Raw genomic sequence first — 26150 nt, 5'->3', positions numbered from 1 at the left:
GTTCTGATCTTACACAGATTTTACACTACGGTATCTCCACTGACTTCAAAGTAGTTACTCCTGATCAACACCCTGTAAGTGAGATTAGAACCAGAACCTCACAGCTGACACATTAGGTCATATTGTTCATCTCTCTGCAAGTGGGAGAATGTCCCCTATAAAACCTCAATAAATGCTCACTGTAGAGTGTGTCTTGCACCTTTCTCTGAAGCAGATGGTACAGGACACTGTTGGAAACAAGTTACTGGGTAGGTGGAGCTCACTCATCGGATCTATTATGGCAATTCCTATTACTGCAAACTGGAAGGAAGAGCAGGCATTGGCCTGTAACGGGAAATAAAGAAGCATGTGATGCTCAAATAAGGAACAGTTCAGTCACTGCAGTCTCCCTTATTTTAAACAAAGCAGATGTGAGTTACATTTGCTTTGCATTTGTAATTAGCAGGCAGAACAGATGGCAAAGGCGTCGTTTAAAGCGACACGTCCGATAAAATAACCAATGCTAATGCAGTATTTCACTAGGAGCAAGGGATACTTTTCTCTCTTCTTTGCATTGAAATGCATCAGAAAGAAACAAGACTAGCAAATGTTCACGTCAAGTAAGGGATTCACCACAACGGCAACCCATGGTATTTTGGAGTGTTTATTACTAGATGGGTGGGGGAAAAGAGGACAACGGCAAATTGATTGCTCGAAGGAATACAAATGGGAGCTGAAACTAGTAATATGGTGCCAACATTATAACAAGGGACTCTCATAAATATAGAACCATCTCCTCTTTAGCTTGTGATAAACAGTCTTGTGATGACGCACCAGGTTGGGACTCAGGAGATCTGCATAAAATTCATATATACCTGGGTGTATGAGAGATTTCATTGATCTAAGTTCTTGTAGCCCCTCACCCCATGGTATCTGTGGCCTCACAAATGTTAACGAATATATCCTCATAACACCTCTGTATCAGCCCCACTTCACAAATGAGGAAACTGGGGCACAAAGTGATTAAGTGACTTGACCAAGGCCATACAGGGAGTTGATAGGGGAGCCAGGAATTGAACCTACATTGCCTGAGTCCCAGCCCAGGAATCTATTCATGGAATCTGTTCATGGCATTTTCCCATTCAAAGCAAAAATGCTTTCTCCTCAGCACAGCCAAGGAGGGAGGCAACACTACTTGCCAAACAGTCACGCTAAGACCACCACACTTGCTGGAAGTGGTGACACTTTGTCCCTGAAGAGTTTGTTGATAGTGCAACACAGCCTTCTGCTTGTGCGCTCTGCAACGCAAGGTGTCTGAAAACCGTGTTGGAGGGTCTGGGTGGGATTGTTAGGGAATTCTTTTTGACAGTACTGGACGTGCTTGGTAACGCAAAACCAATTTGGCTCCTCCTACTTAAGATGCTCTCACAACCACAAAAGCCCCAATAGTCTAATCAAGGAACATAGGAGTATCTGCTGGGAAGCGAAAGAGTAATACTGATACGGTTTTGTTATTTTTAGTTCTTGGGAGGTGCTCTGCCATTATGGTGATGGGCAGCAGAGAATGATTTTAACACACAGTACAATCTAATACAATTGCCCTACGAGCCCCAGAAACAAAGAATCTCTGGCATAGATGACAGAGCAGTATCCAGAGATGGGATGACAGGCAAACATCATTCCAAAACTTCCTTCAGTTTATTGGGTGAGTTTAAAGAGTTGGCTAATGACAGCCCTTCCCAACACATCAGTGAGAGAACCAATATTCTAGGGGATGAGGATGAGTCTGACCAAAAGGCTCCTGGGTTTTTTCTGGCTTCATGCAAGCTCAATTATTATGCACTTGCATCGAGCACAGCAGTGACTGTTTATAAGTTCCTACTCTGGCATATCAGTCTTTAGAAGGATATATCCAAAGTATCCCAGTATACCACACCAGACATTTAATACTCCATACAAAATAATCTTAGATACTTGGTGTGTTCATTGGGTCCAGCAATCAAATTACGAAACATATAAACTTTGAGATGAGCCCAGAGCAGAAGTCTGAACTCTAACTCCCCTGTCTTCAGGGAGAGGCAGTTTCAAACATTAGAATTAAATGGTCCAGAGTGTAATATTGAATGTGGATGCATGCAAATTTTGTGTGTGCTTCAAAATCTCGACCCTGATCCCAAAGTTATGATAAGGACCTCTCTCTACAGACCATCCCAACGAGACATCCTCAGATATTGGGGAATTTGAAATCCAGACTGGAATGATGTACCTGAGACCCCCTCTCTTACACAAACATGTTAAATATTACAATCTTGAGCTGCTCACAAATAACCTTATTAGCATATGCTTTGTTGCTCTCTACAACAGTGTTTCTCAATGACCAGTCCGTGGACCAATGCTGGTCCATGGCAGCCTCCTCGCCAGTCCCTGAGATCTCCCTGACACAGGTTAGGAAGACAGCAAGCCAATCCCTGGTATCAAAAAGGTTGCGAATCACTGCTTTAGAGAAAGAGTATAGGTTCCCACTTAGACTGATCTCAGTATGACCCCGAACTTTCTCCCCTCTTTGTGAGGTTTTTAAAAACAAGGTAGGCAAACACCTGTCATGGATGTCCTAGGTGTGCTTGGTCCTGCACAGGGGGCTGGACTAGATGACCTCTCAAGGTCCCTTCAAGCTGTACATTTCTATGATTCTATGCCACCCATGTGAAGGAAGAGAACAAATATATTATGCCCAAGCCCCATGCATCTCCCAGTTGATTGTAGTTTATGGAGGGACCAAGTTTATCTCAGCCCCATCCTCTTTCTACCAAGGTACAGATGATTCTGGGTACTCACTAACCCTGTCCATATCTCTCCCCAGGCCTTTCCCCCCAATTTTTAACCCTCTGTTTGCCCCAAGACACCACCAGGGGCATAGTTTAAGCCACCATGACTACACAGGCTCAGATGATTGGTATTGCTATAGATGGCTAAAAAAAAAAAAAAAAAAGGAGTGCATGGAGTAAGTCCAAAGCGTCATAATAGAGATTTCTATTCCCCTGGCTGCAGCAAATGCAGTACATCAACTCTCGGAGGCAGCCTCCATGGAAAAGGTCCCACAGGAATCCATATCACAACCACCTGGATTTACATGGGAGACCGTTTCATTTTGTCTTGTGGCTCCTAACCCCTAGGAGGTACATTCCATCAGGACTCTGCGTGGGTTATAGTGATAGCATTGTATGTCTTTATCTTATATCTTTATGTCTCATAGACTCAGAAACTTTAAAGTCAGAAGGGATCATCATGATTATCTAGTCTGACCTCCTGCCCATTGCAGGCCACAGACCCTTACCCACCCATTCCTGTAACAGACCCCTAACCTCTGGCTGAGTTACTGAAGTCCTCAAATTACGGTTTAAAGATTTCAAGTTACAGAGAATCCACCCTTTACACTAGTTTACACTGAAAGTGACCCATGCCCCATGCTGCAGAGGAAGGTGAAAAAACCCCAGGTCCTCTGCCAATCTGTTTTTCATGGGCATTTTTGTTGTCTCAGGGAACTTGTTTCAGAGCAAAATACTAAGCAATTAAATTCCTCATGTTTTACACTGGTGAATTCCAATGACTTCAGTGGAGCTATTCTTAATTATTACCATTTACACCAGCTGAGGATCTGGCCCCTGACCTTTGTGAAATTTATGATCAAGATGCAGGTCTGTGGCCTTAGCCAAACTTTACTATGCCTCACACTTAAAGTAAAACAGGTCCTCATCTTTAAAAAGTCCCATTGTGTGTTTTTTCTGTTTTAAACAAAACAAAACAATAATATTGGTGTAGAAAAGGGGTAAACATTCCAGCAAATAAGGCCCTAGATTACAAAGAATTCCACAATACTGTGATATATTATTCAAAACACATTAAACTCTGAGTGCCACAGAGACAGCATAGTTACGGTATTTCGTGGATGGGAGCACATAATACAAAGCAGCTATGTTTCTGCAAGATATATCTAATTCGCCACCATAAACCCAGCTGGTTCTAACTTTTTGCACACCTTGTTCATATTTCCTCTATATAGTAGAGTTTTAATTTTGCATGCCCTTTTTCCTGCAATAATCTGAGAATTTACAAGCAAAGAATAATATCAGCAAAGAGCATGCACCAGGGAAACATCAGTTTGACAGCGAGTCAGCTTTGTTTCAGTTTCAGTCATAAATTGCTCATGCTCAGTCACGGATCTTCGTGACCCTGCTGTTTGCTGACTCTTACAGTCGGGGACTGAACAACAATAATCAAAGGCCGGAATTCTTCAGCAGGTGCAGTCAGGGGACATGGGACAAAGGTGGCTTTACGCCCTCCCAGTTTTGGGCTGCTTGCAGGGGCCAGTGCGGCCACCGGCATAATTTAGAACAGCCAGCAGCTGCTCTAAATTATGGTGCAGCCTTGCAATTGCCCATGGGTTGCTTTGCAGCTGCCAAGAATCTCCATAGCAGTGTAAATTAAAGGGACTCTCCAGCTGCTGCATACAGACCGCCTTTCCATTTCTGGGCTTGCAAAGGAGCCTTTGTAGGACAACCTCTGGGTAAGTCTACCCTGCAATCAGAGGTGTGACTGCAGCATGTGTAGACACACCCAAGCTACCTTTGGTCTAGCTAGCTAAAGTAACAATAGCAGTGAAGCTAGCAGAGGCTGTTCAGCCCACCCAGGACCAAGGTGCCACGGGTGCAGCCATAGCGTCACCGCTATTGGTATTCAAATTAGCTAGATCAAAGCTAGCTCAGGTATGTCTAGATGTTCTGCAGTCACACCTCTGATTGCAGCATCCCACATCCAATGACTGCGCCATGGAAATTGTCACCCAGCACCTAAGGAGATTCTATGGCCCCTGTACACTGTGGCTCTATAAAAAGGTCATGGCATGGAAGTGAGAATCCCTCCCTTAGTGTTTCTAGGAAGGAAGGAAGGAAATTTAACCACAAAAACACTGTGTGTGTGTGTCTCCGACCGACCGTCCGTCCGTCCCACCCAGGTTCATAAACACTGCCAATGGCAGAGAAATGACCTAGCGGCTCTTTCTCATGTCTAAATTCTATGCTATACCAACAGGCCATGTGAGGCCCCCACATCTAGTCAGCAGTCTCAGATGTATGTGGCCTGATGTTTTAAGAAATTTTCAGCCCTGACAACTCCCACTAAAGACAATGAGGGCGGCAGGACCTCTAAAAATCAGGCCACTTTCAGTTGGGTGCCTATGAGACTGACCCAGGGAGCCTTCCACCAGTGCCTATTGAAATCAATAGGGGTATTGCCAGACGTCACTAGCACATGTGTTCCACGCACGCACACAGAGTACACATTCACCCACATGTTATAGACAGACTGTCTTATATTATTTACATATGTGGTATTCGGTAGGTATAGATCTACTTAATATTTATATTGCAGTAACACTCAGAGACATCCGTTAGAAATGGTCTACAGATAATATATAATATCGTAGAGCTGATTCTCAAACACTTTAGATATGGACTTATTGTGACTGAAGGTAAAACCTTGGTGTAGGAAGCTCATACAAGTTCTTTACATTACTTATGCATAGTTAAGTGGTGCACAAGTGCTTTGGGGGCTTTAGGCACAGGGTGAATTTCAAAAGAAGGCCCATTTTCTGCCCTCACATCTTTGGAACCCCACTGGAATCAATGAATTTTAGCCTGAGAGTGAGCTTTTCAAATGTGCCAAAATTATGTTAGGTGCCCAATTCCCACTGAAAGTCTATTCATCAAGTAATACAGACCTCACCATCAGGAAATCTGCCCTGCTATTCAACCCAAATTTCCTTCTTTCTCCATTTCATTCCAGTATTTCTAGTTGTATCTATGCCCTTACATCATACTCATCACTGCAAGGTCTGAGTGCCTATGTACTGATGCCATCATAAGTAAGAATTCTTCTTCATTGGGAGTCAATCCTGAAATCCATTCTCAGAAACAAGACAAGGGCCGAGATCCTCAAAGGTATTTAGGTCCCTACCTCCCATGGTTTTCAGCGGAAGTCAGGAGCCTAAATACCTTTGAGGATCCTGGCCCAAACTCTCACTGAAGTGATACTATTACACCCTTCAAACAGCTACAGGTAGTTATTAGATGCCCTAACCTACTCCCATTGCAGTCATCAGAAAGAATCCCATTGACTTCAATGGAAGTTGAACTGGGCCCTTAATTATATGGGCCTTCAGAGCAGGGACTATCTTTGGCCTATATTTTCACAAGCGACTTGAGAGTGCCCAACCTGAGATACTTTTGAGAGGCCTGATTTTCAGAGGAGGGGTTATTGGCATTTCTGAAAATCAGCCCCTTTTCAGGTCTTAAGTTAGATAAGCCCAAGCACTGAACATTGCACATCAGTTTTCACAGTGAGGTCCTGATCTTGCTCGGGGCTTTTGGGTCCTACTGTAATACACATAAATAAATAATAATAATTAATAATAATAGCAGCTAGATCTCACCATTAGGACATGTTTCCTAATATTTAACATATATTTTCCTTCGTTATGTTGTATCTCATTGCTCCTAGTTATACCCCTCGCTCAAATTTTTCAAGAGGTTACACTTGTAAATACATCAACATGTGCCCATGTAATAATAAATAAAATAATTAATAAGTATTTCGATAAAGGCTTTCCATCCTCAGAGCACAAAGAAAATATTAATTAATCATCAGGTCGGCATTTAATTCATCTTTTGGAACCTACCAGAAAACATACAGCTAAAATGAAAAATGGGGGGGCCAAAAGGAAGCGAACAATAGTTTTGGAAATGGGTGACAAAATCCAAATGTTCTGCCTCGCTGCTGCTAACTTAGGCCTGGCATTATCCTAGCAAAGATAGAACAAGGGAGGGGTTCCTCGGACCATACAGATATGCTTCTTCACTGCACAGTGTACACGATCAGGCATTCTACTCACCCTAAACACCGGAGTGGAAAAAAGAAATGCTCTCTATTTCTTGATCTCTTCAAATACAGTCCTGTAAAAGACAGACAGACATTAGTCTATGCAGTATATGACAGCCCATAATAACACCACCATTTTGCCTCACTCTAGCTGTGGGTGTCTAATCTTGGAGGTCGCAAACAGGCGTCATGGGGTCACAATCAATCTGCTCTTCTCATGTTTCTAAATGTGGGGAGTAGAATTCTGGCTAGATCCCAGCCATAGGGGAGGGCAACTCTGGGAAATCCTGGTACGGAAAAGGGGGTGGTGAAATGGAAAAGGTTGAGAACTGCTGCTCAAAAGGAGCTGTGTGAATAATGGATTTTTTGGCTCAGTGGCAATTCTGAATTTTTTTAAAGTTGTTTTGGGTTGAAATGAAAACGAAATTTTCCAAAATTTTTGGTGAATCAAAAAAGTTTTAAAAAATCCTTTTGAATTGAACAAAATGTTTTGTTCTGATTTCAAGCCTTTTATAAGCTTCTTAATTTTTTAAAAATAAAATGAAAGGAAAATAAATGAGATCACGAATCAAAAAGTCATTTTGAACCACCAAAAACTTCGATTCATTTCAAAAATGTCATTTTCATATTTTTGTTTTGAATCAAAAGATGAATCGAAACGGACATGAATTTGCAACGCTTTTCAGTGTTTCTGAAGCTTCATTTTTCATTGAAAGTTTCAAAGGAAAAATTTTGCCCAGATCTAAGCTCAGACTGCCCCCACAAAAAAGGAATTAATGCAAGAATTTTAAATCGTATGGACTTTTCACCACTTATTTTGTCTGTTTTCTATGGGTGACATTCATCCCCATTCAGAGGGCCAGCACCAGGTCTATGGGCCACTTTAGTTCGACTTAAGCCCCATTTCGAGGACTTAAGCGGAGCGGAGGCATCATGCTGGCCCCTCAGTGCAGGGCTGAACCGCACCCTTTTGTGGATTTCAGTGAGTATGAATAACAGAAAGCCAGTCACTTTCATATTTGTTACACAATCCCTTACAGGTTACCTTGCATGAGCACAAAGCAACTCGTCCATTTGTAACACACTGCAGTGCAGGGGGGAAGAACACCACAGTGGAATATTAAAGCCTAACCCAAAAAACTGTTTTCACTGAAATTTCATTATTTCATTCCCAAAGCTCATATTTCTAGTAGCATTAGAGAATGAAAAAGCTTGGGCAGGATTCATTACTGCAATATTCTTTTTTTTTTACTGCTCTAGTTTTTTTATTATTATTATTATTATTATTTATTATTACAACTACGTGGCACTGGGAGCTAGAAACTCCAAGTTATACAGCCTGGTCCAAAGCCCATCAAAGTCAATAGGAGCTTTTCCAGGTTTGCCACAGATTTCCTATCTGACCTTGGGCAAATCATTTAGGGTAGAACTACCGAGGAAAAAAAACACCCATAGCAGTGAGTCTCAGAGCCTGACTCAGGCTCAACTGACTGGGGCTCACAGGGCTCATACTGCAGGGCTACACGTTGTCTTGTAGACATTTGGGCTCTGGCTGGAGGCCTGGCTCCGAGACCCTCCCCCTCGCCGGGTTTCAGAGCCCACGCTCCAGCCTGAGCCCGAATGTCTACACTGCTATTTTTTGCTCTGCAGCTGAACCTGGCAAGCCCAGGTCAGTTGACCGGGCTCTGAGACTCACTGCCCTTATAAACTGCCTCAGTGTGTCCTAAGCCTCTCTATGCCTCAGTTCCCCCTCTGTAAAATGGGACATCACTTCCCTACCTTTAAGGTGACCATATTTCCCAAAGGGAAAATGGGACACTGTGTCTGGCTGACCCAAGGCCCCCGCCCCTCAGCGGGGCTTGCCCCAGCCACTCGCCAGAGGCCTGCCCCCTCTGACAGTCACTGGTCACTCGAACCCTCCCAGCCCACCACTTGAGGCTGTCGCTGGAACCCTGCCTGCCCCCCCACGCACTGGAACCCTTCCTCCCTCCCCTGCTCCAGCCCAGCCTCTCCCTGCATTGGCATCTCCGCTCCATCCCCCTGCACGTTCCCCCATAGCGCACCCCACCTTTTTGACAAAAGTGGGCATTTGTCCCGTTTGCTCTTGCCAACTTGATTAGTTGGCAAGAGCAAAGGGGACAAAGGCCCTTTTTTGCCAAAGCGAAATGGATGGCTGGGATAGGGCTTAAAAAAGGGACTGGGCAAAACAGGACGTATGATCACCCTACCTACCTTCCCCAGGGTGTCGTAAGGATAAATACATCAAAAGGCTTGTCTACATTACCCTCCGGATCGGCAGGCAGCGATCGATCCAGCGGGGGTCAATTTATCACGTCTAGTATAGACGTGATAAATCGACCGCTGAGCACTCTCCCGTCGACTCCGGTACTCCACCAGAATGAGGAGTGTAAGCGGAGACGACAGGAGAGCGTCAGCTGTCAACTTACCGCAGTGAAGACACCGCGGTAAGTAGATCTAAGAACGTCGACTTCAGCTACGCTATTCACGTAGCTGAAGTTGTGTATCTTAGATAGACCCCACGCGGTAGTGTAGACAAGTCCTTAATCTCAGGTCTTGTCTCATTGGGCAAGTCATTTCACCTCCCCGTACCTCAGTGTACCTCTTTCTAAGACGGAGGTAGTGATATGTCTCCCTGCACCACAGGGGAGTGGTGAAAATAGTTAATGCTTCGTAAAGCACTTGGGAGAAGAAAAGGGCTAACTGCTATTTCTGGTCATTTTGTCCCAAAGCCAGAAGAAAAGCAGCAAGAAAGCAGAAAGAAAATGGTTATCCACATTTTTTTTTCAAAACTACCAAAAAAGCGGCTCAGCTCGAATTCAGTTCAAGCTTTAGCCATCGCTTGTGAGTGTTTATTGGATCTAAATTGCTGCACCCGTTCCTGCCTGGAACAGAAAGCATAAGCAGATTGCAATCATGTAACAGAGAGGGACAGATTCTTCTCTCAGCTCGGGAATGATTTGGGGATAAGGGGTGGCCAAAGGGAGCTTTAAACCACTTACATTGGCACGTTCCAACCTATATTTGGCTGCAACTGCTCCCTAGGGGCCATTCTGGCCTCCAAGAATATCCAAGCCACTGTGGAACACAGGATATGACCCAGACCTTGCCAGCATGTTCCCTATCTCCCTATCCAAGTGGAGTGGAAACCAGTTAATCTAGCAGCTCCATTCCATCTCATTCCTCACAGGCAAACCCCCCTCCCCCGCCATTATGAAATCCCGGAGTTTGGCATGTTGAGAACTAACACACAAACCCTGCCACAACCTGATTTCAGTTGCATCAAATTTGCTTCAGAGGCTCTGATTTGTCTTCCACGTTCTCCAGCCGCAGTGACTCACGCGTCTACCATCAGGAAATGGAAAACGTTTCTGGATCTTTAGAGAAACAAAAGCTGCAATTTAAAAAAAAAAAAATTTTTTTTTTTATAAAGATCCTTACATTTCTTAATTTCTATTTCAAGAATGAAGTCAGACTTTTACCTCGCTGGGTATTTGATGAGTGATGCGTTATATTTTGAGTTGATCCACAAGCCAAAACATGTTCCCGTTCATTCATAACACTGAGCTGTTCTGCGTTAAACAGCCGATTATGATGAATGAAGTGGGTGTAACTTCCTTGAAATCCTCCAAAGACCTGTCAAAGCAGAGCTACTGCTACTCAGTTCTCTCCTCAAAGCGTAGAGATCACTGGTGTAACTGTTTCACATTGATCCTGAAAGACGCTTTTTTGGTGCAAAGAATTAGGCAGGATCCTTTTTTGGAGGCAGGAAGGGTGGGGAGAACTGCCTGGGGATAAGAAAGAGAAATGGCTCGACATCTCAACCACAAATTTAGATATATATTTTTTTTAAAATCTAAATTGCGCTTCATCCAGATTAATGTGGCAGACAAAAACCAAAGCCCTCGTCTGCTTTGCATGGACATTGAAGATCTCCTACCACTTTTTGTACAATTAAAGCTTTAATCCTATAGAGAGGAAAAATGGTCTTATGGTTAAGACAATGGATTGTAACTCCAGAGATATGGGTTTGAACCCAGCTCCAAAACAGACTCAGCGTGTGACTTTGGACATGTCACTGGGGCTGAGATTTTCGAAAGGAATCTAGGGATCCAGTCTCTGAATTTCAACCAACTCCCTTAGGTTCCTTTGAAGAGCTCACCCTTAATATCTCTGGGCCTCAGTACCCAATATATAAAATTGGGATAATGGTACTTCCCCTTTATCCCGCCCTTTCGTCTGTCTCGTTGATCTAGGGGGAGATTCTCAAAGGCTCGGATGGGAGGTAGGCACCCAATTTTCATTTCCTTTCAATGGGAACCTGGCACCTACCTACCCTTTGTGACTAAGAAATTCTGCCCTTTAGACTATGTTTTTTGGTGCAGGGACTGTCCCTTGCTACATATATGTACATTGCCTAGCACAACAGCGGCCCAATCCCAGCTGTTCCAGACGCTTCTGCCGTACAAATAATTACTAATTAACAACAGCATTGCCCTAAATCTTCCTTCCCCATGCCCTCTAAAGCTGCATTATTTATAATTATTATTATTTTAACAAAAACATATGTTCCTGTTAGAAAGATCATGAACATTTTGGGAGTCCTCAGATTGACAGATGACAACTAAATGCAGGGTATTTATTAATAAAAATACAACCAAAACCTCTAAGAATTTGTTTAGAGGAAGAACCTTACAGGAATGGACACTGGTCTTAGCAGCAACAGTCACTGCACCTCATCAGCTGTTGGGTTCTTTACAAACTTCTTTGAAAACCATGAAGCCAGTTCCTTAGCTGGGGTAAAATGACATTGCTCCAGTGATTTGAAAGGACGTACACTAGTTTACACCAGCTGAGGATCTGGCCCATACATTTGATTCCATGCTTAAAACTTTTAACCCTTAATACCCTAGGAATAAATACAGTGATTTCAGTTGCACTGAAGACTAACAGACCCCCATCTGTCAGCTCTGGGGAAAGAGCCAACATTTTTCAAATTTTGATTTTTTGACTCCAGATTTTTCTGCTGAAAAATCAAATCTTGACAAAAAAATTGAAAAATGCCGGTGACAATTTCTGTGCACAAGTTTTAAACAAATTCCCAACAGCTTTACAGCTGAAACATTTTCATTTGAAAAAAAAAATGGAATTTTTCAAAAATTTGGAAACAGAGAAAAAACAGTAAAAAAGGGTTGGCTTTTTTGCTTGTTTAATTGTTTCTTCAATCACCTCAAGGGAAATGACGATCCATTCCCCTCTCCCCACAAAAATTCCATTTCTCACTCAAAATTTTTACTCTGCATCTTTCTCACAGTCTCTCCTAAACAGAATACAAATCCAACAACATTCAAATCAGATTTAGGAATAGGTTCTAAGCAGAAACAAAGGGTTCTCCTGTACTTAGGATGCAGGTGAAATTAATTAAACATAACACACACAGTGCAGGAAGTACATTAGGGGACTGATCCCAAGAGGTGCTCAGGAAATCATAGGATTAGGTCCTAAATGGAGGCAGGTAGCATTTCCATTCTTCTTTCTATTACAGGCATGAACATTCATTCCTCTATTTATCTCTGGCTGGCTTAGATTTAGAAATGCTTCTGTGGTTGCATTGCTGTGAAATGTATCAATGTTTATGAGTCACCCAGTAAAGGACACATTTGTAAACTGACCCACCATTGAAAAAAAACCACCTCTCTTTCTTCATTGGTTTGAGGGGAGATGAGGCAAAGGTTCCTCTCCTCTGATTCATCTCCTACGGAAATATATACCATATAGAGTAATGGAGTGATTAATACAAAATGCATGCTTGACTCATACTGGAAGAGGGATTTAAGCTTTTAAATCCAGCACCTAATTACTTGTTTAGAGCAACCATTTGTGGCCAAAAATGTGGGGATTTATTTATTTAGTGGGGAGATTTTTTTGGTGGAGGAAGAGTGATTGAAGGCAATGGCAGACACAGCAATGTACAAGAGATAAATGTAAATTGGGTTTTGAGCCAGTCTTCACTGAAATCAGTGGGAAGCTTTCCACTGACACCAAAAGAATCAGACCTGCAAAATGCAAGACATTGTTTCTGGGGTTGGAGTTTCACTGTATGACTTTGGGCAAGTGACTTAGTATCTGTGAGTCTCAGATCATCACCTTTAAAATAGGGCTAATAGCACTGCCCTGCCTCTTAGGGGTGTTGTGGATAAACACATTAAAGATTGTGAGGCGCTCAGATACTGCAATGATAGGATCACATAAGTACCGAAGGAACTTAGATAGATAGATAACTCCCACTGAATTTCTAAGGCAGATGGACAACTATCTTGCTCTCTCTTAGGGAACTGAACTGTGGTCTTACAAGTCCAGTGTGCTAATCACTGGACCATCTTTCCTCTTAACAAAATAACTCACTCTAACTCCACTGGCCCTTTTGAAAGCCCATACGTTGTCTGGCAAACTGAAGTTGGGTAAAACAAAGTGCCATAAAGTGAGCTACAAGGACATTATAAAGTGTTTGTTCTGAATGTCTAACTATCGGATGACTTCAATACTGAGACAGGACTCACCCCTGCAGTATAGTTCAGTTCAATATCTGAATTGGAACTTTCCTGACGTTTGGAAAGGTGTTTGCATCTGGGATTGTGAGTTAAGGCCCCATATCTGCTTTTGCAGTGTAAAGTGTTAGCATCAGAAATGGGGAGAGAAACTAGCCGGCCCCTTCCCTGTATTTCTCCTCTCTCCACATTCACTATTCTCTCCTGTTGTCCTATGAGCACCTGAAGGTTGAAGGGTGGGATTTTTTTCCATATCACTAGGAAGTCATCTCTTCTCCCTGACTTCCTCATCTTCTTCCTCCTTAAACTCTTCTGTTCATTTGCATACCATAATCCTATTGAAGGAACTGAACCAGTTTAGCAGACCCCTGGCCCCATCTAACTAAGCATCCTGAATCCTACCCAGAGCACATCAGACTAGCTGGTTCATTTAACCTGACATCTTGTTACCAGTGAGACTTTCAAGTGCATTTTGTAACTGTTATGTGTCTGGCTCCGATAATAGCAAAGCTGTTGTTTAGCCAAGGTAAAGTGACCTGCATTTATTCAGATGACTCAATTGCCTTGAGGGAATAATTGGATTTGAGGTAAGTGCAAATTTGCTTGGAAGGTTTCACTTTGGCTGTGCTGATGCTTACTTTTCTGAGCAAAATTCTTGGTCAGTTTGTGCCCTTTCAGTGCAATCTGTTCAGCCGCTTGATTTATTACCTGAAATTGAACAGTACATGCTCCCATGCAACCTCAAGGATTCCAGACACAGTGAAGTGAAGACATACACATGCTGTACTGAGTGGAGAGACATTTAATTAATATATTTCCTGAACTGTAATAAATGGCTGGTTGATTATCTTGATATTGCTAAACACCTGCCTTGAGCTGTTTGTTAGGGTATTAATGAAGTTGGATTTTTAGACCCAGGCTCTCACTTTGTACCCGCAAATAACTGTGGGCATGCAAACAATTGCAGGATAAATTCAGGGCCTAGACTGTGACTTCAGTCATAGCCTTGAACAAGAGATGTGTGTAAATGGCACCACCCCAGGAGCAGTGTACGCTGTGACTCAGTCACATGCCTCTGAGTCATGATGCTTTCCTGCTTCCTCCTTGCTCCCGGGGGTGGAGGTAGGAATTTGCTGCTGGCCTATACTAGCAATAAATTACGACATCTTTTGCATCAGCTCTGCTGGCCAGTGATGTAGGTGTGTGGGAGGGGAGGTTGTGGGGAGCTGATTCCCAATCCACCTGTCGCAGGGAAGGAGTGAGTGCATATCCCTGCTTACCTTTGCACACCCAGAACCAATGTCTGGGAAGGCTGCATAGAGCTGTAAGGTCTGTACTGCCTTGTACTCCACTGCACAGGTGTGTAGTCCAATCACAGTCTAGCCCTGTGTCCTTCAGGTCTCTAACCACTTGGCTGCACCTGTAAATCATGTAGTCAGGAAGCCGAGGGTTTGGTTCTCCTCTTTTACACTCGATTTACACTGGTGTGACTCCACTGATTTCAGTGAGTCTTTTCAGATTTATACTGGCAAAAGTGAGAGCAGAACAGGCCCTCTAATGAATAAGACTGAGTGGAAGGACTTTTCAAGCTTAAAGATCAACCAAGGCATGTTCATAAGGAAATGAGTCAAAGGTGGTTAAGAGGGTGGAAATGTACTATCCTAGGGGAGATACCCTTCCCGAGCAGATCTGAACTATTAGTCAGTGAAAGACAAGGACAGTCCTTGGAGTAAGAAAGAGAATGAGGGAGAGGGAGGGAGGGATAATGATACAAAGAGAAAGCGTGTCTGAGAGAGAATCACCCTAACAGTAGCATCATGGACCTTAATCCTGTGCCCACTGAATCAGGATGCTTCCAATGGCTTCTACAGACACTGGATTGGGCACATGTATGATAGTGCCTTCCATTCTGAAGCATCACAAAGCACTTTGCCAAATGATCCTATCATACATCGCCGGTGTGTTTAGTGCATCACAGTGACTAGTGACGCTACACAATAACGTAAGGATTTGTGTACAAAAAGGTGCTGTGCCGCTTTAGTGGTGTAGTCCCCCGAGGGCGGACAAATAATACCAGTGTAAATCTACTTACACCAGTATGGGAAGTGGAATAAGGCACCTTTATACCAGTATAACTACCCCCGCATGAGGGCTTGTACCTCTACCTGACACTGTGACACTGGTACAAAAACTGTGTTTTGGCCATAATTTCAGATTGGAACTGAAGACTGTCATGCCTAACAGAAATTGCAGGGGCAATTTTTGGGAAGGCAAAATATAGTTAACACAACTGGAATGTAGCCAGGGCATTGGGCTTAACTCTCTTGGAAGTTTTTTTCACATGGGGGAATTTTTAAATGAGCACAAGTGGTCAGCAGCTCTGTTTGACATCTCATCTAAGACGACAGCTCTGATAGCAGGGGTGGTTGCTTATATCACAGTGGAGCATTAGCAACTTGATCACAATCTAGAAGCACCTACCTGGGGTACAGAAATTTAATAGTAGAGGGCTCTTTAATCTAGCAGACAAAAGGTACTGCAAGATACAATGGCTGGAAGTTGAAGCTAGACAAATTCTGACTAGAAATAAGGTGCAAAATTTTGACGGGGGGGTAATTAACCTTTAGAAAAACTCACCAAGGGCTGTGGTTGATTCTCCATCAGTGGAAACTTTTAAATCAAGACTGAATGTTTTTCTAAACCATCTGCTCTACTTCAAACAGGAATAATTCAGGGAAGTCCTATAGCCCTGTTTTATGCAAGAGGTCAGACTAGATGCTCACAAAGGTCCCTTCTGTTTATAATCTTTGAAAATCACCCACCAAATCCCCAGTAACACTTCCTACGGTACCGACCATGGCTGTTCCTAGTAAGTCTGCTTCCTAAAGGATGACCTAGCCTGACCCTGCTTAGCTTGTGAAAAGTGGGGGGAATCAAATGAGAAGATCGCAGTACTTGTTTAGCAAAATGAGAAATCCAAACAACGGACATCTCAGCAACAATGTTTCCTATCAAAGATCCAAATCTCAGTTAGCCAACAGCTGTCTCTGTGACGTCAAAAGGACCCACCCTCCATTTAGACGGAGGCTATATATCTACCCTTTCCATACTCGTTACTGTTATTTGACATGAGTATTTATCCCTGTTGTGACGTTTTCTCCTCTCATTATGATCGTCCCAAATGAGCTAATCGACTACCCCTACCCACTTGAGCGCCCTCTTATTACACAGTCAGTGAGGGTACAAGTAACCCCGTGCACAGAGCCAGCTCAAGGTCTATGCACCATTTAAGTGCTGCTTCCCACCACAAAACAGGGCTTGAGTGGAGCACAGCCTTTGCATTGATCCTTTGCACAGAGATGAATCATGCTTGCTAAGCTCTGATGTTTACTTAAATATTTACTTATTTATTAACCACCAAGTCTGGGGCTGCATTAACAACTTAAAACGAGAATCAATTTGGAAATGATGTGCTGGTACTTAGAGATAGGTCGGGGCAGAAACTTATTTTGGATAAAAGACCATTAATTTTGTTTTTTACAATTTTTTTTGGCCAAATTTCACCAGCCCTAATACTGAGGACACTCAAATTTCAAGGAAAGTTTGGCTTTGAGGTACATGCACCAGAACTGTTCAGGCCATATTCACAGCTAGTGATAACAGATGTAGCATTCAGTGCATAAGTGAGGATCTGGTCCTAGGTCTGTGAGGGATCAGTGCCGGAGGCTCCTGCAATGGCCAGAAATGGATTTGGTGAGATACTTCCAGATGATCCTAGCAAGTACACTGTGCCCATGCCGTAGAGGGAGATAAAAAAAAGACCCTGGACAATCTGAGCTGGGGAATGTTCTTTTGCTGACTCTGAAAACAGCAACCAGTGTGACCCCAGAGTACATAAGCCAGACCCACCAACCAAGCATCTGAGAAAGAGAATTCTCTGTACAGCCTGCAAGCACACCAACACCCTGTGTCCAGTGTCCCACCTCCAGCCATGGCCAGCTCTGATGCTTCAGGGGAAAGAGAAAATAAAACACACCCAGAAACTATGGAGGGCAAAAGTTTCCTTCCTGACTCCCACAGGCAACTGTCTGAAGCCCTGAAGCTTGATATTTAGGACATAAGATATAGGACTGGAAGGGACAAGTTGCCCATTGTTGTGCCTCAAATATTCACGGAGAAGCTAAATAATTTATACCATATTATGGTACATAGAAAAAGGAGAGCTAGGCAAAAGAAATTAGTTCATGGCTAGACACATCCCTTATCTAGCTGTTATCCAAAGCAAGTGACACTCAATATGTAGCCATTTGGCTATATGAATCTCAAGGCCAGATTCTCAGCCCGTGTAAATTGGCACAAATGCACTGATTTACACCAGCTAAGAATTTCTATATCAGTTTAGAGCTGAGTAAAGAATGCACAAAAGTTTCTCATAATTCTTTCAAACTTTTAAATAAATTCACCTTAGCCATGTTATTTCTAACTTTGTTGGACAAACTGTTCACTGGGAATCATTCACCAGTTCACCCACACTGGGCCACATGGGCCAAATTAATCCCTTATGTAATTGACTTCAGTGGAGTTACATCAAAGATGTGTTGATCACATGTGCACACTCAGCCAATAGTCAACCAGTATTTGCCAAACAACATGTCACATTGCTTACATGATCAAGTCAAAAATCCTCCCTCTGATCCACACGCACAAGGTGGCAGCGTTAAGGGTCACACAGGAAACATATTTATTTATTTATTTGTATTACCATAGAGCCAAGGAGCCCTATGGACCAGAACTCCATTTTGCTAAGTTCCCTACAAACAGCGAACAAAAAGAAGGTCCTTTCCTCAAGGAAGCCTACAATCTAAGTATAAGATAAGAGACAACAGATATAGACAAGTGAACACTGAGGCAGTACTGGTCTGCATGATAAGTAGTGGCCTCTTAACAGCAAACGTGATGACTCTGAATAGTTAAAATCATAGCCCTCCTGTTTTACTAATATCTGGGGTTTTTTGCACTGATTGGTACATGTGCCACAGGACACGAAAGTAAGAGCGCTCTTAGGTTAAGAGTTGCTCATACTCATAGTGGATGAATCATAAAACATCACAGCAGCATCCTGTGTAATTGACTGCAGCCTCTGTTTCTGGCAGCGTGTCCCTATTTTGTCTCATGAATAAATGTTATTTGTGTTTTACTATATATATGTAAATAATCAAAAACAAACAAAAGTGCACAGCACTACACTATTCTGCAATAATGACCCAAAATCCTGTGTGCCCAACTGTACCTTCAGTTGCACAGTGACAATGATGGGCTGTGTAGATAAATACGGGATGGATGTCTTTGGTACTCACCCTCTACAAAGTCTCACCTATTACTGAACTCAATGGGACTTTCACATACGTACGAGGATTGCAGGATTGAGACCTTTATCTCTGCAAGACAGGGTGGTGTGGGAGAAAGGGCACTGGATTGCAAGTCAGACGACGTGATTGCTAATCCCTGATGGATGACCTTGGGCAAGTCACTTCACTTCTCTGTGCCTCTTTTCCCTCCTTTATCTGTTTAGACTGTAAATTCTTTGGGACAGGAGTGTCTTTTACTATGTGTTTATATAGCACCGAGCACAATGGGGTGCCAGTTTTGGTTGGGACCTCTAAATGTTCCCACTGACTTCATCAAAGGAGAGAATTCAAATTTGGGGTACAATTTTTTTTTGTTTGTGTTTGGAGGGGGTGCTGGGTTATGACTAGATCTTCTATGTGCAACCAAATATTATTATTATATAATAATAAATAACAAAAATATTAATATAGATACAAAGTGTTACTACACTTTACTGGACAATTATTGTAGTATTTTTTTGTTTGTATTGGAAAACCTTATTATCAGCCATTTTAGCCACTGTGTGAAAACTAATGACTGTTTCAGATTTTCAAATCAGTCTAGGGGATTTAGCCACACAGCTTCCGTTTAAATTGAAATATACCATAGACTGCTTTAAAATTTCAACCAATGAATTTTAAGAAAGTCCATTTCAGATTAACATAGGGCTGGCCCAAAACTAGACCCTGGAATATGAGTCTCTTCCAGTTTCAGTGGTAATTGGAGGAAAGGAAAGAAAAGGAAAAGGAAAAGAAATTAACGAACACAGGACCAGATTCTAGTCTCAGTTAAATCAGGAATAATTCCATTGATTTCATCCACACTGGCTTAATTGACTTAGTCTATATTCTGTATAGAAAGCCTACTTATGCTAGATCAGTTTTTAAGGAGTCTTTCCTTAAGACCTTCCACTAGCAAAATATTATTTTCTTCAACAGCAATGAAAGATGATTGATCCCTGACTAATTTTTGGAAACCCACAAAATACTTGAGATGTGCACAACCCTCTAAACCCTGCGGGTGGAAGCTTCACATTTCCATCCTATCAACTGGGGCCCGATTCTGCTCTCACGTGAGTGTAAATCAAGAGGAACTCCTCTAGAGACAGAGGACTAGATTGTGGCTGAGGTCTGCTTGGCACAGCTGATTCCACTGTGGCCTTATATCAGGTCTATGAAGTTCAACTATGCAGCCAGAACTAGATCTTCAGCTGGTGTCAATCAGCATAGTTCCATTGACTTCAGTTCACAGCTGCTGAGGATTCGGCCCCTCAATCTTACGGGTGCTTAGCTTAACCAGACCTCTGAGCTGGTGACCCCTCATAATTTTTACCCATGTATCCCATGAATGGCCTTTGCTTTCATAATATCAATCACACTTATGCACAAAGATTCCTCTCATTTTTCTAACTGCTCAATCCTTTGAGAAAGATGAATTTTAATGGCTTGGATCATTAACCTAAAGGTTTATCTAGAGTGGGAGCAATGGAACAATTTGTTAATCATTATTATTTATAATTATTTAATGTCAGGGAGAAAAATATCACCTTAAATGTCATCATGATGCCTTTTAATTGCCATGGATGAGATTCAGAATAATCATTGCTCCATAAATGTATACAAATCTAATTTTAGATACCTTAAGATGCTGGATATTTATCTAGAAAATGGAAATCATTTGTGTTCATTACTGGATATGGGGCTGAGAGATCAGAAAAATCAATCAACAGTTTCTTAAAAATGAGTTGTTTTCTAAATTCACTACCTTGACAACAGGACTAATACACAATGGAGGCAGTGAGTAGTAGTCACAGACCGTACACTGACCCAGGTAAGCGAAGGGGCTGGTTTCCCATGGCTCCCTGTAATTCCTTTGAATGGGCTTTTGGATCGATGCACGTTTGTGTCTGTGGATGCTGACACTAGGCATTGGCATGGCTGTGGAGGGGGGAGGGAGAATGGGTAGTTGTGGGGAATCTGTAGATGTCTGTGTATGGAGTGGTTGTGCATAAATATGTGTATATATGGAGAGGACATGTGTTTGTGTGTAGGGGCGATTTTGTGCAGGTGTGCTCATCCATGGGGACGATGTGTCTGTAGGGTACATGTAGGCATGTGTGTTGTATTAGTGGGGTGTGTGTGCATGGGAGATTTGTGTGCCTGTGTAAGACAGTCGTGTGCGGGAGATTGTGTGTGTGTGGTGGCATCTTAGGGGAATGAGCTGCGCATAAGCGTATACATGATTTTGGTGGGGCTGACGTGTATGCTTGGAAAAGGGAGGTATGAGTATGTCTGGGAAAGTTCTGTGTTCATGTGTGTACACCCATGCCACAGTTTAACTATTATGCACCCAGAATGACTTACTGCCAAATCCAAGTAGAACTTGAACATTTTTTCCACTTGATGCAGACACTCAAAATTTAAACCTTTCCTCAAACAGAGAAACAAACGAAAAGCCCAACACCTTTCCTAGTTTCGGATATTGTCAAGTGGCGAGACAAGCCCCGTAGGTGGAAACCTATTATCTGAAGCCAACGCAGGATTTTATTGTACTTCTGATTCAGCGCATCATCTGGTTTGTGCTGCATCCTGTTAGGACAAAGCAGAATCATATCCAACAAATTGGACCAACTCAGACACGAGGAACCATGAAGCAGCCAGCAGGAACCGAAAAACAACAAGCAGATTGCATAAATAGGTGGAAGACAAGAGAAGAAAGTAGGGATGATACGGGAGCTTCAGAAATGTCTGCGTACTGCTGAATATTGGATTACACAGCCCCTAACAAGCAGATAAACCAACCACTGGTTGAGATCAATTACTTAGTACCATAATCAAAACTCTCAATTAAAGATGAACTCTAGTACCAAAGTTTGGATTTGAATATGGATTTGAACTTCCTCAAAGTTCAAGGATGTTTGGATCTTGGATTCTGGTTGGCCTATTATGGAGCAGGGGCAGCTGGGGAACTTGGAAATCAGACTAGACTAGAGATTATAGCAGGGAACTGGGAATCATGAAATCGAAGCTCTAGTCCCAGCCTATTGCGTTGCTTTGGATTGGTCACTTTTACTCTCTGAGCCTCAGCTGCTCATTCTAGAAATATGGTCAAATCACACCCACCTGTTGAGATCCTCCTCTGAGATGTGCAAGGTATTATGAACAACAGACCAAGAAAACATCCATGTGGAAGAAAAAACAAGAGCCTTGATCAATCATGTCTACAGAACTCAGTTTTCAAATGCAAGCAATGAAACAGGATGCCCAAATACCACACCAAGGCGCTCAAACTGGTCATAAGGCATGCAGGTACCTGTGTCACCTAGGAATGGTGAGGACTGCAAAGTACAATTTGTCTGTTTGAAAATTTGCCCTATGGAGTATAAAGATCATGTAAGACATACTTACATACCACAGTGATGGGCACTACAGAAGTTCTTAGAGAGAGAGAGAGAGAGACACACACACACACACACACACGAAAGACATATGGTCCTGTATCTTATACAGTTATAAGTATAACTGCTGTGTTATATTTAAGAACATTCTGTAGGTGTTTGTATGAAAAAGGGAGGGGAACAAACCCCATTTGCTTCATTCATATTTCAAAATCCATTCATATGAGTGCAATTTATTATTTAAAAAAAATTAAAATGAGTCTCTGAGTTTGTTTTGATCTCTTGACAAAGATTAAGGCCTGTTCCTAGTTTGTCCCAAACTGTTCATCCATCCATCCTTCTTAGTTCTTCCCCTCTCAATCTTCCAGTTAACTCCCCCACTGCACTTCTATGGTCTATGCTGGATTCCAGTTTGAAGCTTTTTTAAAAGCTTATTCAGGGTCCAACCTATCAGCCTGTAGCTAAGCAAGCCTCTGAACAACAGGTTGGGCCAGGGATCTTATTGCAACAGGATTTGGTTAGCACAGTTTTCCCTTGATCAGCCGCCCCTTGCTCTGCTCCGGTAGGGAATAAGTGTTGTTGTAAGGTTAAGCAGGGCTGTGCCTTACGCATGGAGCAGCCAAATAAGGACTTACCCAAGAAATGGAGCTCAGGAAGGAACGCCACTTGAACTGTACCCATCTGTACTAGTGCTCTGGTGCTTCCTGAAGGAAAACAGGGACTGCGAGCCTCAAGGAAGCCTCTACATAATAACTCGAGATGAGTCAAACCTATAACAGCAGCTCCAATTCCTCCCCACCAGACATTGGGTTAGGAACCAAACTTCTGACTCAGACCCATCTTTACTATGGCCCCGAACTGGGAACTCTAAGTCTGAATGTCCCTGACCTTTGGACAACTTTAGACATGCAGCCAGTTCCAGGACTGAACTTCACCTACCTGGCTCATCTCTAAGAACAACCCTCTTAGCACTTTATAGCTTCAAAGGCCTCTATAGGAATGGAGTCATCAATTCACCCTACAACATCTCTAAATGGGGGATATTCTTACCCCACTTCACAGACGGGAAATATGAAGCTTCCTATAACTTGCCTGAGGACACACAGTGGCAGAGGTGGGGTTAGAACTCTAGGGGCCCATACGCAGCCCACATTGATTCTTGAGCGCAGTAGTCCCCGCTGTTCCTGCCTTCCAGTTCTCTATGGGCCCTGGCTGGTATATCTATATGTTAGCTGATACACCAGCCTCAGTCCTGCCCCCCTGATTCCACCTGCAAAGAGACTCCCTCTGGAGCTAGGCTCTGCCAGAGGCAAAGGGTGCAAACCTTTCTGCACTAGCTCCCAAAATACTACTTGCTCTGTGCAGCAGAACCACACTGCTTTAGATGCACCGCGGGCCCTTTGCAGCTGTGGAAAAGGGACTAGAATTTGGCTCTTAATGATCCAAGTGTGAGGGGAGAAGTGGGGGGAGAAAGTGGCCCAAATCAATATGCACAGTATCATTCATGTAACAAAACAAAAAGGAAACAAACACTAGGCACTGTAAATCAATGTATGCCCCAATTACAGCTGTGCCACCCGCTGACTTCAAGGGCAGCCAGCAAGTACCAGAATCATATCTTGTATATTTCCCCTACTCTCACATCCCACTTCCCATCACTGTCATGCTGCCTGGGCCTTTAAAACTAACTCAGATCGTAACCTCAGTTATTCCAGTGCATTTTCATGGTCTTCAATCAGGGTAACCGAGGCCGGAATTTGGTGCCTAACATGTCCACATCAGTAGGCTGTAGGGTTGCTCTGAACTATGGTGTCTCTTGTGTCTGAAAACACCAGCTTCCTTTTTGGTGAGAAAGCTCCCACAATAGTGGCTTCACACAGAGACAGAGCTCCCCCTTAAGTTTTAAAAAAAAGAACCTTTAAAAGCCTTTTGACAGGTTTCAGAGTAGCAGCCGTGTTAGTCTGTATCCGCAAAAAGAACAGGAGTACTTGTGGCACCTTAGAGACTAACCAATTTATTTGAGCATAAGCTTTCGTGAGCTACAGCCCACTTCATCGGATGCATCCGATGAAGTGGGCTGTAGCTCACGAAAGCTTATGCTCAAATACATTGGTTAGTCTCTAAGATGCCACAAGTCCTCCTTTTTTAAAAGCCTCGTGTTGCATCTGTCCTGCTCTAAGGAGAAGCTCCTATTTTCAAGGGAATTCTAAAAGGCACCACTGCATTTCCCCCTTCTCTCCATTATTATTTCTTTGCTTTCCACAGCCCTTTGTTTTCTTTTTTTTTAAGCTGCACTAGATCATAGCCTCCCTGTTTCCCGTCAGATACACGTCGCCATGCCCTGCTGCTGCTATCAGAGCCGGGGCTTGACCAATATGAGCGCCTCAGTCTAGGGGAAACATTTGCATTTTCATTGGCACAGGTACAGCATTCAGAATTCTTTCAGGCCAGGCCAATTAAAACAAGCTGAAGACTGCTGAGCGAAGCAGTTTCAGCTGGGATCTGCTTACATTCCCTCTCTGAAAAAAGCAGGGGGCCCACTTTCTGCAGCTCTCTCCTTCTCTGCACAGTGTGGGCTTTCCCCCCCCCCTTCTTTTTTCTTTTTAAGGTGGAAGATATAATGCCGTTTACACAAAGGCCAAAAGAGAGGGAAGGCAGGACATCTGAATCTGTCTTTATTTTAAGCCAGTGCTTGGTCTGTAATAGCAGGCAGAGGGAAGAGAAAGGAGCTGGTAACCCTCCCTAGGTTGAAATTTTCACCTCGACTGAATTCCTTGTGTGATTTTTAAGGGACTGAGTCACATAACTAGTTTGAGACTAAGGGCATGCCACCACCACACTGAATACCCAATGCCCCTAGGGGCAGCAATGCAACCATATTACCCAAGTTTTCCTTTCTGTATCCACTTTCAAAGCGATACTGACAGGATAAAAGATTCCGATTTTTACACAACCTCCCCTCCCTCCCCCAAAAAAACCACATTTCCCCCTTGCCTGTGTTGCCAGTACCACATTAGATTATGCTAATGATCTTTAAAGGCTAGAAACTGCCACAAGGATACAGGGCACAAAAAGGGGCAGTGGATTGCTGAGCTAGCATCTCAGGAAAGGAAACCTAGCTCCGGGAGTCCAGCCCCATCTGTTCTATTCTAATCTATAGGTTCTTAGGTATAGGTTTTACATTGTGCTCATCACTATAGTATCTGAGCACCTTGTTCCCGCCTTACTCCAGGGGGTAGAAATTTGCTGCTGCACTGTGAGAGTTGCAAATTATGACATACCTGCATAGGCTCACCTATTCTGGCCAGTGCATAATGGGGGAATAATCGATCCTCTACCAATCCTCCAACCACCTGCTTGGTACCACATGTGGGGGGAATAGCTGGTGTGCCATGTCCGCTTACTCCTGAATGCCTGGACACGAGGTCAAAATAGACTGTTTCCTCGAACACCGTTACTTGGGCACACAGTCCAAGAAACAATCAAACCCTAAGTACTAATACAGTGCAACAACCCACAGCATATGGATTCTGATCTGCCTTCTGAACATCTCAAAGCATGAGAGTGTTTGGATTTTGGATGCTGGTTCCACTGATCATAAATGTATGGGCCATATGCAAAATATGGATCCGGAGCTGGTTTAGGATTTCAAAAGCCCACAAAATCCAGGAGTGTTTGGCTTGGGCTGTCTCTATTAAAAATGATTACTACTATTATTATATTACTTAGATTGTAAGCACCTTGGGGCAAGGACTGAGTTTTTCCTTTGCATGTGTACAACGCCTAGCACAATGGCATCCTGGTCCATGACTGGGGCTGCTAGGTGATACCACAGTATAAATAAATAATAATGATAATGAAGCATTGACAATACGTTTGTCTAATCA

General features: G+C 43.0%; 1 long non-coding RNA gene across 1 annotated transcript in view; it reads right to left on the bottom strand.

Moving 5' to 3' along the window:
* LOC114021123 overlaps positions 1 to 26150 on the bottom strand; it is a 148903-nt gene that overhangs the window by 85164 nt on the left and 37589 nt on the right. Inside the window, exons 5-6 of the long non-coding RNA XR_006286966.1 lie at positions 10198 to 10324; positions 6926 to 6986 (exon numbers count right to left, since the gene is read on the bottom strand). This is a non-coding gene — a long non-coding RNA (uncharacterized LOC114021123). The remainder of the gene's footprint in view (positions 1 to 6925; positions 6987 to 10197; positions 10325 to 26150) is intronic.

This window comes from Chelonia mydas, chromosome 22, assembly GCF_015237465.2.
Source record: "Chelonia mydas isolate rCheMyd1 chromosome 22, rCheMyd1.pri.v2, whole genome shotgun sequence".
NCBI classification, from domain to species: domain Eukaryota; kingdom Metazoa; phylum Chordata; order Testudines; family Cheloniidae; genus Chelonia; species Chelonia mydas.
The sequence above is the reverse complement of the archived record's forward strand: the minus strand, read 5'-3'. Positions and strand labels throughout refer to the sequence as shown.